Below are 15,307 nucleotides of genomic sequence, written 5' to 3'. Positions count from 1 at the left end.
CAACATTCACTGCTCTGCCCTCATCCACCCAGCCAGTCATCCCATCATAGAAGGCTATCAGATTGGTCAAGCATGATTTCCCTTTGGTGAATCCAGGCTGACTACTCCTGATCACCTTCTTGTCCTCCACATGCTTAGTGAGGACCTCCAGGAGGAGCTGTTCCATCACCTTTCCAGGGATGGAGGTGAGGCTGACAGGCCTGTAGTTTCCTGGCTCCTCCTTCTTGCCCTTTTTGAAGACTGGCGTGACACTGGCTTTCTTCCAGTCCTCAGGCACCACATGACCTTTCAGAGATGATGGGGAGTGGCAAAGCAATAACATCCGCCAGCTCCCTCAGCACTCGTGGATGCATCCCATCAGGGCCCATGGATTTGTGGATGTCAAGTTTGGACAAATGATCTCTAATCCGATCCTCCTCCACCAAGGGAGAGTCTTCCTTTCTCCAGCCTTCCTCTCTTGTCCCCAGGGTCCAGGATTCCTGAGGACTGGCCTTAGCAGTGAAGACGCATTCAGCAACTCTGCCTTCTCTGCATCCTTTGTCACCAGGGCACCCGCCCCATTCAGCAGCGGGCCCACATTTTCCCTAGTCTTCCTTTTGCTATTGATGTATTTGAAGAAGCCCTTCTTGTTGTCCTTGACATCCCTTGCCAGATTTAATTCCAAATGGGCCTTAGCCTTCCTTGTCGCATCCCTGCACACTCTGACAACGTCCCTGTATTCCTCCCAAGTGGCCTGTCCCCTTTTCCACATTCTGTAGACTTCCTTCTTCTGTTGGAGTTTTGCCAGGAGTTCCTTGCTCATCCATGCAGGTCTCCTGCCCGCTTTGCTGGACTTCTTACTCAGAGGGATGCACCCATCTTGAGCCTGGAGGAAGTGATGCTTGAATATTAACCAGCTTTCTTGGACCCCTCTTCCTTCTAGGGCCCTCCCCCATGAGATTCCTCCAAGCAGGTCCCTGAAGAGGCCAAAGTTAGCTCTCCTGAAGTCCAGCGTTGCAGTCCTACTCATTGCCCTGCTCCCTCCTCGCAGGATCCTCAACTCCACCATCTCATGGTCACTGCAGCCAAGGCTGCCCCCAACCTTCACATCTCCAACTAGACCTTCTTTGTTCGTTGGTACAAGGTCTAGCATTGCACCTCTCCTCGTTGGCGTCTCCACCACCTGAGTCAAGAAATTATCATCAATGCTCTGCAGGAACCTCTTTGACTGTTTGTGCCTAGCTGTGCTCTCTTCCCAGCAGGTGTCAGGGTGGTTGAAGTCTCCCATGAGAACCAGGGCCTGTGATCGTGAGGCTACTTCCAGCTGTCTGTAGAAGGCCTCATCGATGACTTCCTCCTGGTCAGGTGGCCTGTAGTAAACCCCCACAACAGTGTCACCCATGTTAGCCTGCCCTTTAATCCTTACCCATAGGCTCTCAACTTGCTCTTCATCCACCCCGAGGCAGAGCTCCAGACATTCTAGTTGCTCCCTCACATAAAGGGCAACTCCACCACCTCACCTTCCTGACCTGTCTTTCCTAAAAAGCACATAGCCATCCATGACAGCATCCCCGTCATGTGAACTATCCCACCATGTCTCTGTAACTGCAATGAGATCATGGCCCTGCGACCGCACACAGATCTCTAATTCTTCCTGCTTATTCCCCATGCTGCGTGCATTGGTATACAGGCATTTCAGAGAGCCAGTCAAGCATGCAAGCTTCCCAGGAGAGGTGCAAGAGGATCCTCCATAGCCATGTCCCATGCTGTCTCCCCTGGCTGCATGCACTTGCTGGAGGCATCCTGACTTGAGCAGTGTTTTACTGACTGCCCTACCACTATACCACTCCCCTTCCCCCATCTTGCCTAGTTTAAAGCCCTCCTTACCAGGCTGGCCAATCTGTTGGCAAAGACATGCGTGCCCCGCTTGGTAAGGTGGATCCCATCTCTCCCCATCAGCTGTTGATCTTCAAACAGGGTCCCATGGTCATAGAAACCAAAGCCCTGCTGCCAACACCAGCGGCGCAGCCATCTGTTAACTTGGAAAACTCGTCTACTCCTCCTCCCATCCTTTCCCCTCACAGGCAGGATTGAGGAGAAAATGACCTGGGCTCCCAGACCCTTGACCACCATTCCCAGAGCTCTGAAGTCCCGTTTGATGGCTTCCAATTTGCCTTTCGTGTCATTAGCACCCACATGGAAGATCAGCAGAGGGTAGTAGTCCAACACGTGGACAAGCCTTGGCAGTCTTTCTGTGACATCTCTTATTCGAGCCCCTGGCAGGCAGCAAACCTCTCTGGACAAGAGGTCAGGTCAGCAGATAGGTGCCTCTGTCCCCTGCAGCAGGGAGTCACCCACAGCAATCCCTCGCCACTTCTTCCAGGTGTTCCTGCATGGCACAGGGTCTGCCAGGCCAGTTGCCTCCCTTGGAGCCATGCCCAGCTCCTCCTCAGCTTGGAGGGCGCTAAATTTGTTCTTCAAGGGTAAGTCTTGAGGAGGAGCAAGAGCCTTTCTCCTTCTACGAGAGGTCACCAGCTTCCAGCCCTCTTCAACAGTGTTATGATGCACCTTTACACACGGTGCTGAGCCCTCCGACAACTCCACTGCAGTGGGGGCAGGGGACTCCCGGAGCTGAACAGTCTCTGAGAATACCCTGTCAATCTTCTGCTCATCCTCTCGGATGCTACGCAGCCTACTAACTTCCTCCCGTAACTCCCTTATCTGGTGATGCAACTGGTCAACCACAGCACACCTCACACAGGAGAGCTGACTGTCAGCCCAGGCCTCATGGAGAGGCCCCAGGCACTCCCTGCAGCCTGACACCTGCAGAGCTGCATCTGCTGTCAGAGGGTCTGTCTGGGTTGAGGCCTCAGACACAGCCGATGCAGCACCTCCCGCAGCCACTGGGGAACGTGCTCTGCGGTGTGTCATGACCATGCCCAGGGGAAGGACACACCACTGTGCAAGATGGAGAGGTGCCTTCTTTGCCTTCTGACGCCCTTCTGCGCAAACTGCTGCGCAAACTGCTGCGTCTGTTCGCTGCCTCTGTTGGCTGCACTCTGGGAGCTGCACTCTAGGCCTGGCTCTCATATAGGCCTCTGTCTAGCAGTGACTCACAAGGGTGCTTGACCCACCCAATCAGGAGCCACCTGAATCAAAAGCCCCATCTCCCTCTGACCAGGGCAGCCCAGAGAGCTCCTTAGCAGCAGCCCCACCTAGCTAGAACTTCCCAGGAGAAGTTAAGTCAAGGTCCCCTGCAGGAGTCCTTGCCTAGCTCTCCCTTCCTGCTAGCAGCAAGCACCGTCTAGTTCCTCGGGGGTCCCCAGAAAGTCTCCACAACTTCCAACAAGGCCCACAAAAGGCCCAGGCAGAGCCCAGACACTGCTGCGCAAACTGCTGCGTCTGTTCGCTGCCTCTGTTGGCTGCTTATTGTCACCATAACATCCAAGTTACTCTCTCTTTCAATACATTAGTGCATATTATAGCCTTGCAAATGACAGGCTTTCACAGCCTCATATTTTAGTGTCATGTCTTGGTTTATAATGACATCATGTTTTTTTCTAGTGAGCCCAGCACACGGCACCAATTTGATTTTGCAACTTTGCAACCTTTCTCATGGCAGCAAGATCTCCAGGCCACATGTTGATACCTGAGGTGGGAAGCAGCAGCAACAAAATGAATAAAAAGCCTTATTTATCAACAAAAGCTACCAGCAGTGCTTGGCTCTCTTGGAGCCAGGCGGCACTATCCATTCCTCCACAGTGGCCTCACATACAAGAGACGCCTCGATTCTGGTGCTTTTTGATGCTCTTTGTGAGCCCCCAAGGTGCTTAGCTGTGGTAAGGCTCTGCCATCTAGCACCGCCGATCAGCAGGTGATTGCTCCCGGAAAACAAGAAATGCCAGGGAGAGGCCACCTCAGGCACCGGCGCTTCTGCTCTCCTACGTGCTGTGCTTACGACACACTGTGATTGTACAGTCCTGGGTGGGCAATACTTATGTGTACTTCATATGCTTGAGTTCGTGTATACTTGGGTTCACATGTAGCTGGGTTGCGTTTGTGAGCAGACACCATCATATGAGTAACATGAGACCAGAATAACTACAGCCTTCCAGGAATAGAACCAGGGATGGAAATCATAAAATATTGCAGGAAATCTATGTTTGATTTTTGTTCCTCTGTTTGCTAGATCAGTCATGTAGGTAGAAGTGAGACAGTCCATTTTTAAGCCATAAGCAGGGCTCATTAATGCTATGAATAAATAAAAATAATTACTCCAGTGAAGATAGTAGTGCTAACGCTGAGAATTTTCATTCACCAAAGACTGGCCTCCTTGATTTAAATGGCCAGTCCTAGCAGCAATATGGAAAAACAGATGACAGAAGTAAAACAAGTTCTAAAAATTACAATTAGAATTTAACTGAATTCTTATAACTTCAGTAAAGCTTTATTTATTTTGAATTCTGCTTGAGCTATGGATACCATTTTGCCTGTTTACATGCTCCCAGTCAAAATACATCCATTGTTGTTCCACTTGTAAGAAAAATTCCATATGATGAAGAGGACAGGAAAAATATGTAAAATAAACATTTATATGACAGCAGAAATCAATCATTAAAAATCATTAATCTAGTTGTATATTTTTTACTGAAAGCATTGCTCAAAGAATACAACTATTGACCACAGGAAAAAAACATTCAGTAAATAGCTGTATCTTTCTCTTCTGTTCACAGTATTTCCATCAACATGGCAAAATGGTGGTACAGTGTGGTTTGCTGAGAGATTTGCATAATTCCATGTGGCTTATATATAACTTGGGGGAATTTGGGGCGAATTGATCTACAAAACTGTTGAGAATCTTCCATAAAGAGCCCTGACCCTAGCAAATGGAAAGCAAGAATGATTCTGCGCTCCTTATCAGTTATTTGAGCTTATGCCCAAAAGAAGACCCTGGGAGCAGGTCTAGAGAAGCAAGGGCAGGTTTTTCTTTCCTTCAGTGAATCAAACATGGGGATTTTCTATTTAAGCTGGCATGCAAAGGGGTGGTAAAAGCACTGCACATTAATGGACTGTAAACTGTTCAGTGAAGGCAGAGAGTGACGGGTGGAAACTCAACCACTAGAGCTCTGGCACCCACCAAAACTTTGCCGAGTGTCCAGCCAGCCCCCCCAAAACCCAACTGCTCTTGATGCCTATTTCTCCCCACCAGCCCTAGAAGGAACCTAAAGAAACCAGGTATCTAAATTTGGAGTCTAAACTGAAGTGATATGAATGTTCTCCCCTCCTAAAAAATTTACCTGGATTGCAATAAATATTTGGATCTGGCTCTAAACATAGCGTGTTTATGTCTTTTCTGGTTCACTCAAAATTCTGGAGTTTTTTTTAAAATATTCTCTGGACAGCAAAAAGAAAGTACCTTTTTACTCAGCTCTAAGCATTCAGTTTTTTAATTGTTTATGTGGTTTTAGGATAAATAGAAACATAAGCCTCCAATAAGTTAACTAAACACATTTTCACTTCACAATACACCAATGGAGCATTTGATGAAACTGATAAAAATACCCTTTCCTCCTTCTCTTTGGAAAGCTCCTTCCTTCAGGAAAGGAACTTCTGTATTTGAAAGAAAAAAAAAACAGGAAAAGCAACATTTTCAGAGTGGTTGGAGGAAGTGGTTCAAAGAAGAACAGACGCATTGATCAAGGAGATCATGTGTAAAGCAACCAAACGTATCTGGTTTTCGCCTGTGCCCTCTTGCTCGACAATGCCAGGAAGGGCTGTGTGAAAGCTGCCCCTTCTCCCCACACTCCCCCTCCATCCTTGGCATGAGAGACAAGCCAGGCCCCAGAGGATTGACTCAAAGCTCTTTGAAGCCATGAAGAGGCTGATTTCAGAGCCCACACTGGGGAGTAAGAAAAGACATGCATGGCATTTATTTAGTCTTGATCTCTTTTTTTCAAAATGTCAGGATCTCTTCAGACAGTGATAGAGTCAATAACGTGTAAGTGCAGCAGAAAGATTTTTTCTGGTGCTCTTTGTTTTGTTTAGCGAGACCGAATCAGATTTGTTTAAGGAATTCCTGTAGAGCAAACACTTCCTACCATAGGTAGGTCTCTGCGATAATAATAAAGGACATCATTGCTTCTCACTCTGCAAGCAAGCAAGTTATATAGGCACATAACCTGCCTTTTTGTTAATTATATTTTGCAGATATACTTTACATAAAAGGCTACCTTAAATGTCATAGAAGGAAGGACTATTAGGCATAGCAAATTTCAAAGGATAGTTTAGGAACAAAGAACTACCACTTCATCTAGTCTCAAATATTCTGTCTCTAAGGTGGCCAAGCCAGATGCCTCCAAGGAAAAGGCAAAAAATATGATATCATTTGTTCTGACATAGGCCTCACCTTATACTCTTACAAAAGAGATTGTTTTAAGCTGTGAAAATGAGGTCAAACCCCATTCCAATATTTTGATAATTATCAACTATGAACATTTGGAGTATTCGTTTATCTGCATTAATATCCAGTCTTTTTGAAAAGGTCTTGGCGTGCTTTTGGCCTCAAGAACTTCCTGTGATAATCAGTACCAGAACTGAATTATGCATTGGTGTCAAAAGGTATTTCTTTAACCAGTATCGTTTTGCCAGTTTAAGATCATAAAATGTTCTTTTATTCTTACCCTATCTGAGCTTTATTTACACCTATGAAGTTGTCATAATTGTGAAAATATGAATGAGAGCACCCTTGTGAAAGGATGAAGACTGAGTGGTGGTTTATGCAAATACCTGATCACACCAGTAGTTACTCAGTCTGGGACAAAAATGCCAGTGTGTATCTATGAGGACATGTAGATATGCACAGAAATATTTGCATAGAAATATGACTGGGAGGGTTCTTGTCCACGCTTTTCACGTAGAGTTGTTTCACTGCCTGTGGGTGCATGTGTGGGTATGACATAGGGAAGTGCATTTGTTTTGTGTCTGTAACTACAAGCAGTACTTAAATCAGAGAGTTTATTATTTGAAAGAGCAGAGAGGCTTGTGTCTGCACCTTTATACAATAGACACTCCTAGCTGTTATCAGAGAAATGATGTTGTGCATCTCGGAATAATCCACTTTTGTAAACACATAATTCCACTCATAATTTAAATAATGTCATTTAACTAACTTAACAAATATGATTTAATGCTTTTGATATACCAGATTTGTGAGTTTCCACTGAGAATCAGAACCTGAATATGCTACACCTATTAGAAGCATTAAGGCTAACATACTGGTTGCTCTGTTACTCTAAGCATTGGGCCTTTTCCGTATCACTGCGGGAAAGCAATTTGAGCTGCTTCTTTCCTTTTGCTCATTTTGAAGCTTAAATTTAAAAGATATATTCTCCACACATAATTCCTGTTAATATCAATGATACTTGCACATAATGAATGAAAACAGACATCATTCTTTGCATGTGCAGTTTACGTGTTGAACAAATTGGGTCACCTTATGAAGCTGGATATTTACTTGTCTAATGTTTTCAATAACCTATTTTCAAAAAGGTTATTTTCATTAAAATTGGGTCATGTCATACAGACCTCCTAATCTGGACATCTGAAATGAATGTCTTCATATATGTGCAAAGAATAGATGCAGTTATTAGAATACTCTATCTCCTTTCTCTCCATAAGACTGATTTTAAATTTTAATCAATTTTAAATTTTAGCTTTCAGTTATGTTCAATGTATATTAAAGGTCGCTCACTCTGGAAAAATGGGAACAAGACAAGTAACTATTTAATTTATTGTTTAATTAAGAAAGGGACATCACAGATAGCAGCATCAAACAAATTCTGGTAATGTTTACATCCAAAATTTTATTGTATATTTCCAAATCTGTCAGGCATGTTCTAAAATGGATACATTTGTGGAAATTATCAGGAATGGAAAGAAATCCAAGCTGAAATCAGAAATTATTCTCCAACATGATTAGATTGGCAAGTGAGTCCCTTTACTTAACCTGTTCAAAATATCCCACCTTAGCTTTGGCACAACTGGGCAGATTACCCCGCTCTGACGCTGGGATCTGACCCTGTTAAGAAAGGGCCTCCTCTATGGGCTAGGGGGGGATTTAATCCATTAATCATCTCATCCCTGGCCTCTGTGCACCATGGCTGCTAAAAACTCTACCAGCTATCAGTGATGACGATGCTACAGTCAATTGTCTCCCCAAAAATGGGCTGAAACTCTTTGATGCAGACTTAAAAAAACACTGCAATTCAGAGCCTAACCTGGGAAATACAACTAGTATGAGCTGGGAGAGCATGTAGGGGAGCGGCACTGGCATTTGGATCCCAGAGCCAGCGGGGTTGGTGCTCCCACCTGCAAAGCTTACTTGCTGGGCTTTTCTTCAGCCATCTGCTTCCCTCTATGCTGCAATGAGCTTATTGAAAACCGCAGTAAAGTTTCGAGTGCAATAAAGAACGAATTTGGTTTTGTTTTCCCTCTGGAACGCCAAAAGTCATGAAAAATGCAGGTTTTGCAGGGGAGGGAGAGAGAGAGAGTAAACTTTCATCTTTCGTTAGCCTCTTGGAGCTCAGAATAAGAGCAGTTGTTGAAAAGTGCAACTGTCTTCCATACACGATTAGATATAGTCAAATATCAAGTCCTGCCATCAAGGGGTCAGTTAAATGTAATTTCTTTCCACTCTACATATATGCACAGAGGGAGCTTAAGTCCTCTCATCTGATTTCTTCATCCTTAAAAGAAACAAAAGCACACTGTACAGTATTTTCTAATTTGATAGTATCTTTATGGGATTTTAATATTCTCCTCCTTGCCAGCTATAAGCCAGACCAGTAACAACTGGAGCTACAGTTATGCATTGCAGCTGTTCGGGGCCCGTGAAGGTCTATCTACAGCCTGGAAATTTCCAAATCAGTGCAAACCTGGGGCCGATTCCAATGCTGCTAGCAAAAGTTTGAACCTCTGCAGGCAAAACATTGGCTGCCACCAGGGAAATACTGACAAAATCAAACCTACGTAAGCAAGCAGGCTAGGACTGAAAGCCATAAGGGTAGCCAATTGCCGGGAGGGAGCAGAGCTCCTAGCGGTATTAATCACAGAAAATGGTCTTAGCAGCAGGGGAAAATCCCATCCAAAAAGCTACTCCAAATGGCAGTTGTAAGGTTTGGTGAGAGGCAAGATGAACATAAGGATCATGGAGGATTTGGGGAGTTCTTTTACTGAGCAGATTTATATCCTCTTCCTCTTCCTCTTCATGAAGTCAGGAAGGGTTTGCTGCTAATATCAGTGATGACAGAGTTGGACCTTCACAGCAGGTCTTGAAAGATTCAGCCATATCTTTTCGGTATTGCTTATAATTTACATATTGACTGCATAGAATTTATATTTCCATATATATACATTCCCATGTGAGACGTTTCAGTTGCTTTAAAAAAATGACCCAAGTAACAGCCGTTATGTTAACTAAACTGTATTACAACACAACTTTGCTTAGTAATCCCTCTTCTGCAGCTCAGAAACTTATCATCCCCGTCAATGACCACTCTGATATCTTCCAATGTTCAAACATCCCAAATCTGCAGAGGTGGAAAAGTAACCCCTTTTTTCCTGATTCTCCAAAAAAGTCAGAGTTATAACCTTTTAATCATTGTCAAGCTCACTACTATGCTGTGGATGTTTTTTCTCCTGACTGGGTTATTAATTTGATGGAGATTTAACACCCTATAAAGACCATACTTAACTTACCACTTGCTGGAAATGCTGGCAAGGGATTAGCCGCTGAGGCTGGCACATGAAGACTTGAGGAGATACAGAAGGTTTAGCCACTTGTTCAGATGGCTAAAAACTTTGCCCATTCCTGGGGCTAGGCAACTATTTAAAAGTCTTGGTAGCACAGTCACCTGTAGTGCTTAGCCTACATCTGATATCTCAATATATTGTTAATGGTGCAAGACAAAATGAGGGAAGAGCAAAAGCCTGAACAACACCGGTTACAATACTGTAGAGATAGATCCATCCTTCCTCACCTCATTAGACAAAATCTATAAAAACTATTCCTTCAAATCCTTGTCTGCTGATTATGGCTTTCCCTTCATAATGGAATAAGTTTAAAAAGGATTCAGGTAATTCAGATACAAAAGTAAATTTTCAGCATGAGGATGAAGAAGTATCAGAATTCATAAAACTTCCTTAAGACTGAAACACTTTCTATAGAATATAATCTGTAACTGCCCAAAGGGATATCAGATAAATTTGCTGGCTTTATACTAAAACTGAAAAATATGAATTAATTTTAATTCCATAATGGTGTTCTGTGGTTGCTGTTAAACTTGAAGTAAGGATTATGAGAACAAAAATATGTCATTCTGTAAACCAAAGATAATAGTATTCTGACATTAAATCTATGTTTATTCAATACATTAGAGGTAATATCTTTGTCAAACCAGCTCTTTTTGCCTAAAGGTTCAGCATTAACACTGTTAATTCTCTTTTAAACATAAGTAGCTCAGCACCCTCATTCACAATAGGTTTAATAATTGCGTGGCTTCACGCTACAAACTATGCCTTTGTTTCTGCTTTTAACTGTTCTTTCATCAGTCCTGCTGTGCACGTTAGACAGGTCACGTGAGGATAGGAAAACAGACTGGAAGAGTGTTTTGTGAAAATATGTTGAGACAACTGCTGAATTTTAAGGGCTTTTCTGTACCAGGCAAAAAGGTGCTGCAAAGAACCAGATGGTGCTTGTATGATACGTGGATAGGCATCAGAGCTGTTTGCAGAGATCAGCTGTACCAAAATGCTACGAGGGACTCTTCAGTTCCTCTACCCTTAGTGCCTTTGTCCCTGGTCTGTCTCGCTGGTTGAACTGCAACTGCAACCCAGATTAAACAGATCTCCCTCTTATTTCTTTCTTTGCTTGTGACCCTACCACATGCCCCAGCTTGTTTCACTGGCACTTGGTTTCTGTCCCTCCACAATTTCAAGTCCTTTTTTGCCTCTTTATGCATAACAGCTTCAGGTAGTGAATCCAGCTGTTTTAGGGCTTCCAGATGCTCAGCATCCTTTCCTCGCCTTCCTAAGTTTCCCTTGGTGGGTAAAGTAGAGACTCTGTGGCTTAGAGTTGAAAGGAAATGATCAACACTTAATAAAGCAAGTTTAGTATATGATTTTAGGCAGAGATATTTATGCCCCAATGCTTTTTGTTGAACAGCACCTGCTCATCCTAAAAACAGGAGTACAAGCAATCCCACAGATCAGACATGTAGGCTGGTATCAATCTGACATTCTTGTAAGAGGAAGCATCGGAAGTGAATAACACATACAAACCTCTGTTTTGGCACACAAGAAAAATTCCTGACCTTTAAACCATAACTAGACAGGTTTATTCAGGCTCTTAGCACTAGTAAACTAAGGTTTATGGGAGTTTAGTTCAAAAATTTTCATAAAAGCTTTATCCTAATAAGCAAAGTAGCTAAAGTAGATATCACAGAATCACAGAATGGTTGAGGTTGGAAGGGACCTCTGGAGATCATCTAGTCCAACCCCCCTGCTCAAGCAGGGACCTCTAGAGCACATTGCCCAGGATCGTGTCCAGACGGGTTTTGAATATCTCCAGGGAAGGAGACTCCACAACCTCTCTGGGCAACCTGTTCCAGGGCTCAGTCACCCTCACAGGAAAGAAGTTTTCCCTCATGTTCAGATGGGACTGCCTGTGTTTCAGTTTGTGCCCATTGCCTCTTGTCCTGTCACTGGGCACCACAGAGAAGAGTCTGGCCCCATCCTCTCGGCACCCTCCCTTCAGATACTTGTACACATTGATGAGATCCCCTCTCAGTCTTCTCTTCTCCAGGCTGAACAGGCCCAGCTCTCTCAGCCATGAGGATGTGATGGAAGACAGTGTCAAAAGCCTTGCTGAAGTCCAGGGACACAACATCCACTGCTCTGCCCTCATCTACCCAGCCAGTCATCCCATCATAGAAGGTTGGTCAAGCATGATTTCCCTTTGGTGAATCCAGGCTGACTACTCCTGATCACCTTCTTGTCCTCCACATGCTTAGTGAGGACCTCCAGGAGGAGCTGTTCCATCACCTTTCCAGGGATGGAGGTGAGGCTGACAGGCCTGTAGTTTCCTGGCTCCTCCTTCTTGCCCTTTTTGAAGACTGGAGTGACATTGGCTTTCTTCCAGTCCTCAGGCACCTCTCCTGTTCTCCAGGACCTTTCAGAGATGATGGACCCATATTTTCCCTAATTTTCCTTTTGCTACTGATGTATTTGAAGAAGCCCTTCTTGTTGTCCTTGACATCCCTTGCCAGATTTAATTCCAAATGGGCCTTGGCCTTCCTTGTCGCATCCCTGCATACTCTGACAATGTCCCTATATTCCTCCCAAGTGCCCTGACCCCTTTTCCACATTCTGTAGACTTCCTTCTTCTGCTGGAGTTTTGCCAGGAGTTCCTTGCTCATCCATGCAGGTCTCCTGCCCACTTTGCTGGACTTCTTACTCAGAGGGATGCACCCATCTTGAGCCTGGAGGAAGTGATGCTTGAATATTAACCAGCTCTCCTGGATCCCTCTTCCTTCTAGGGCCCTCTCCCATGGGATTCCTCCAAGCAGGTCCCTGAAGAGGCCAAAGTTAGCTCTCCTGAAGTCCAGGGTTGGGATCCTACTTATTGCCCTGCTTCCTCCTTGCAGGATCCTCAACTCCACCATCTCATGGTCACTGCAGCCAAGGCTGCCCCCAACCTTCACATCTCCAACCAGACCTTCTTTGTTTGTTAGTACAAGGTCTAGCAATGCACCTCTCCTCGTTGGCGTCTCCACCACCTGTGTCAAGAAATTATCCTCAGTGCTCTGCAGGAACTTCCTGGACTGTTTGTGCCTAGCTGTGCTCTCTTCCCAGCAGGTGTCAGGGTGGTTCAAGTCCCCCATGAGAACTAGGGCCTGTGATCATGAGGCTACTTCCAGCTGTCTGTAGAAGGCCTCATCGACTTCCTCTTCCTGATCAGGTGGCCTGTAGTAAACCCCCACCACAGTGTCACCCATGTTAGCCTGCCCTTTAATCCTTACCCATAAGCTCTCAACTTGCTCCTTAAGTGTGTTGCTGCAAAACACAATGTCTCCGTGTATGGGTACAGAATTGTGCTATATCCACTATTTCTCACTGGTCATGAGCAAGAAGACCTTTCCGTGAATCCGAGCCTGTTTTGTACTGTGTGGCCCTGGGTGCCTCTGCAGGGTGAGTGCAGAGTGCCTTAAAACCTTGGCCTTTCTCCTCTGCTAACATTTGATCCCCTCGATGTAGCTCCACACTGCATCATAAGGCCCAAAGCAGCAGCAAATCAGGCCTGTAGCAGCAGCAAATCAGGCCTGTGTGCACAGACTTTTTCTATGTATATAGAAAAGCTCTGGTTTCCCTGGCTTTTCTTTACCAGCCTCATTTCAAATTAGATGATCTCTTACAGCTTTTGGCTTCCCTCTATACCTTGCTACCGAGTTGCTCTCCAGAGATATTTGTTTCCAAACCTTAAGTTATTTCCTCTAAATGTAATCTAAATTAAAGGAGGCAGAAAAGGGTGGTCTCTTAGTAAAAAAGTGGTCCATTTTCCAAATTTCCCCAGTGGCCATTTTTAATTAAAAGGCAGCAGTTCTGAGGAGGGGAGCAGAGGTGTGCTAAGTCTTTCCCCTGGCTGGTACCTCATTTCTTTTGCCTCTTTGTGCCTTTGCAAGTCTAGAAAAATCCCTGTTGGATGCTAACTGTCCTGATTGTAACATCTGCACCAGGGGTTCAGTATTTTCCTCCCCAAACCCAGCTTTTGGAGAGTGTCCTGGTCCATAGCAGAGGAGCGCCTGCACCAATTAAAGGGCATTTTGGAAAACTGATTATTCTCCTCGGGACTTACCAAATAAAAAGAAATGGATTCATTTAGGCAGTATAGGATTACAGTACTTGGATCAATGGATTTACAAATAATATAACTTTACTAATTCCAGTTAAACAATCAATACAAACATACAGTAACTATATACAGTGGTATTTAGTGAAAGCTTCCAGGAAAAACAAGGCAAATAAGGTTCCAAAGTAAATAAGATTATGAATGGTATCGACGTGTCTATATAAAAAAAAGGAGAAGGTGTCGGGGGAGGAGATTGCCCTGATCAGGCCACGCTGGGCAGGCATGCTGGTCCCCGGGAACTAAGCCCAAAAACGATCTAGCCACACCAGATGGTGTGCTGATCCCTGGTATACACCGTAACCTGTATCCGTGATCCAGCCACAATGAATGGGGTATGCTGATCCCCAGGAGCAATGCCCGTATTAGTCAACTCACAGATCCTCGTGCAGCTGCGTGAACTGGCACGTCCTGGTCCGGCGTCCCATCTCAGGAGGGAGTGGGCAGTAAGGAGGGCGTTGGGGGAGCACGGTTTCCTCTGCTGATGGCTGTCCAGCAGCCTTCGATAGGAGGTTGACGTCATCGCTTGATTAAGGTGAGGCTATGGCCTAAAATGACTTTGCTCTTATGAGCCCCGCCACCTCTTCTCTCTCCCCCTCTCTTTCTTCTGTTGCCATGCCGACTCCAACTGCCGACTGCCAACAACAACAAAAAACCACATGCCGTGCCGGCAGCCACCTTTTATAGCTAAGGCCTAATTGTGGGCGTAGTCATACTGAACCTTGTTTCTGCCTCCTTTCTGGAAAGTTCCCTGTGATTGACAGCCAGGGACCCTAGCAACATGTGACTTCTCATCGCCAATGATTTTAAATGAACACTGGCGGGAATTCTGATCAGAGCTGGGCACTCTGATGGGGGTCAAATAAAGGTTAACTGCATAACATTACATGCAAACTCCAACAGAGAGTAACAGGGCCAGCTAGGAAGGACAAAGCAGCTCAGGTTCAGGATTTTGCAGCAATCTTGGCACCAGGTGAGTGCAGCCCTGCCAGATTATGCACAAAATGGCCAACCAGCAGCAGATGCCAGGGGAGCCTGGAAAGCAGCCCAGCTACCTCCTTTCAGCCCCGGACAAAGGCATTGCCGGGCTCCTCGTGGGCTTTCTGCCCCTGGCCCAAGCCCCATGTGGCATCCTGAGAGTGAAAGCCGCCCCACCGCCCGGCCGAAGCAGCGCAGCGCGGCTCCGCGGTGGCAGGCAGAGGCTAAATTAGCCAGTGCCCGCCCACCATGGCCATGTCGGAGCAGTCTCCAACGTCCCCTCAGGGAGAGGAGGGAGGAAGGAAGAGCAGGGCTCCCCTTACTGTTAATGTGCTGCTAAGCCAACTTTAATGCCTTTGCTCAGCTGCCAGTGGAAGACCTTCCTCTCTC

General features: G+C 45.4%; 1 long non-coding RNA gene across 1 annotated transcript in view; it reads right to left on the bottom strand.

Annotated features, from left to right (window-relative positions):
* LOC104140890 (uncharacterized) overlaps positions 1 to 14,569 on the bottom strand; it is a 29,525-nt gene extending 14,956 nt beyond the window's left edge. The window contains exon 1 of the long non-coding RNA XR_693418.2: positions 14,318 to 14,569. This is a non-coding gene — a long non-coding RNA (uncharacterized lncRNA). The remainder of the gene's footprint in view (positions 1 to 14,317) is intronic.
* Between the last annotated feature and the right edge of the window lie 738 nt (positions 14,570 to 15,307).

The sequence above is a fragment of the Struthio camelus genome, chromosome W, assembly GCF_040807025.1.
Source record: "Struthio camelus isolate bStrCam1 chromosome W, bStrCam1.hap1, whole genome shotgun sequence".
In the NCBI taxonomy this organism is placed as follows: domain Eukaryota; kingdom Metazoa; phylum Chordata; class Aves; order Struthioniformes; family Struthionidae; genus Struthio; species Struthio camelus.
The sequence above is the reverse complement of the archived record's forward strand: the minus strand, read 5'-3'. Positions and strand labels throughout refer to the sequence as shown.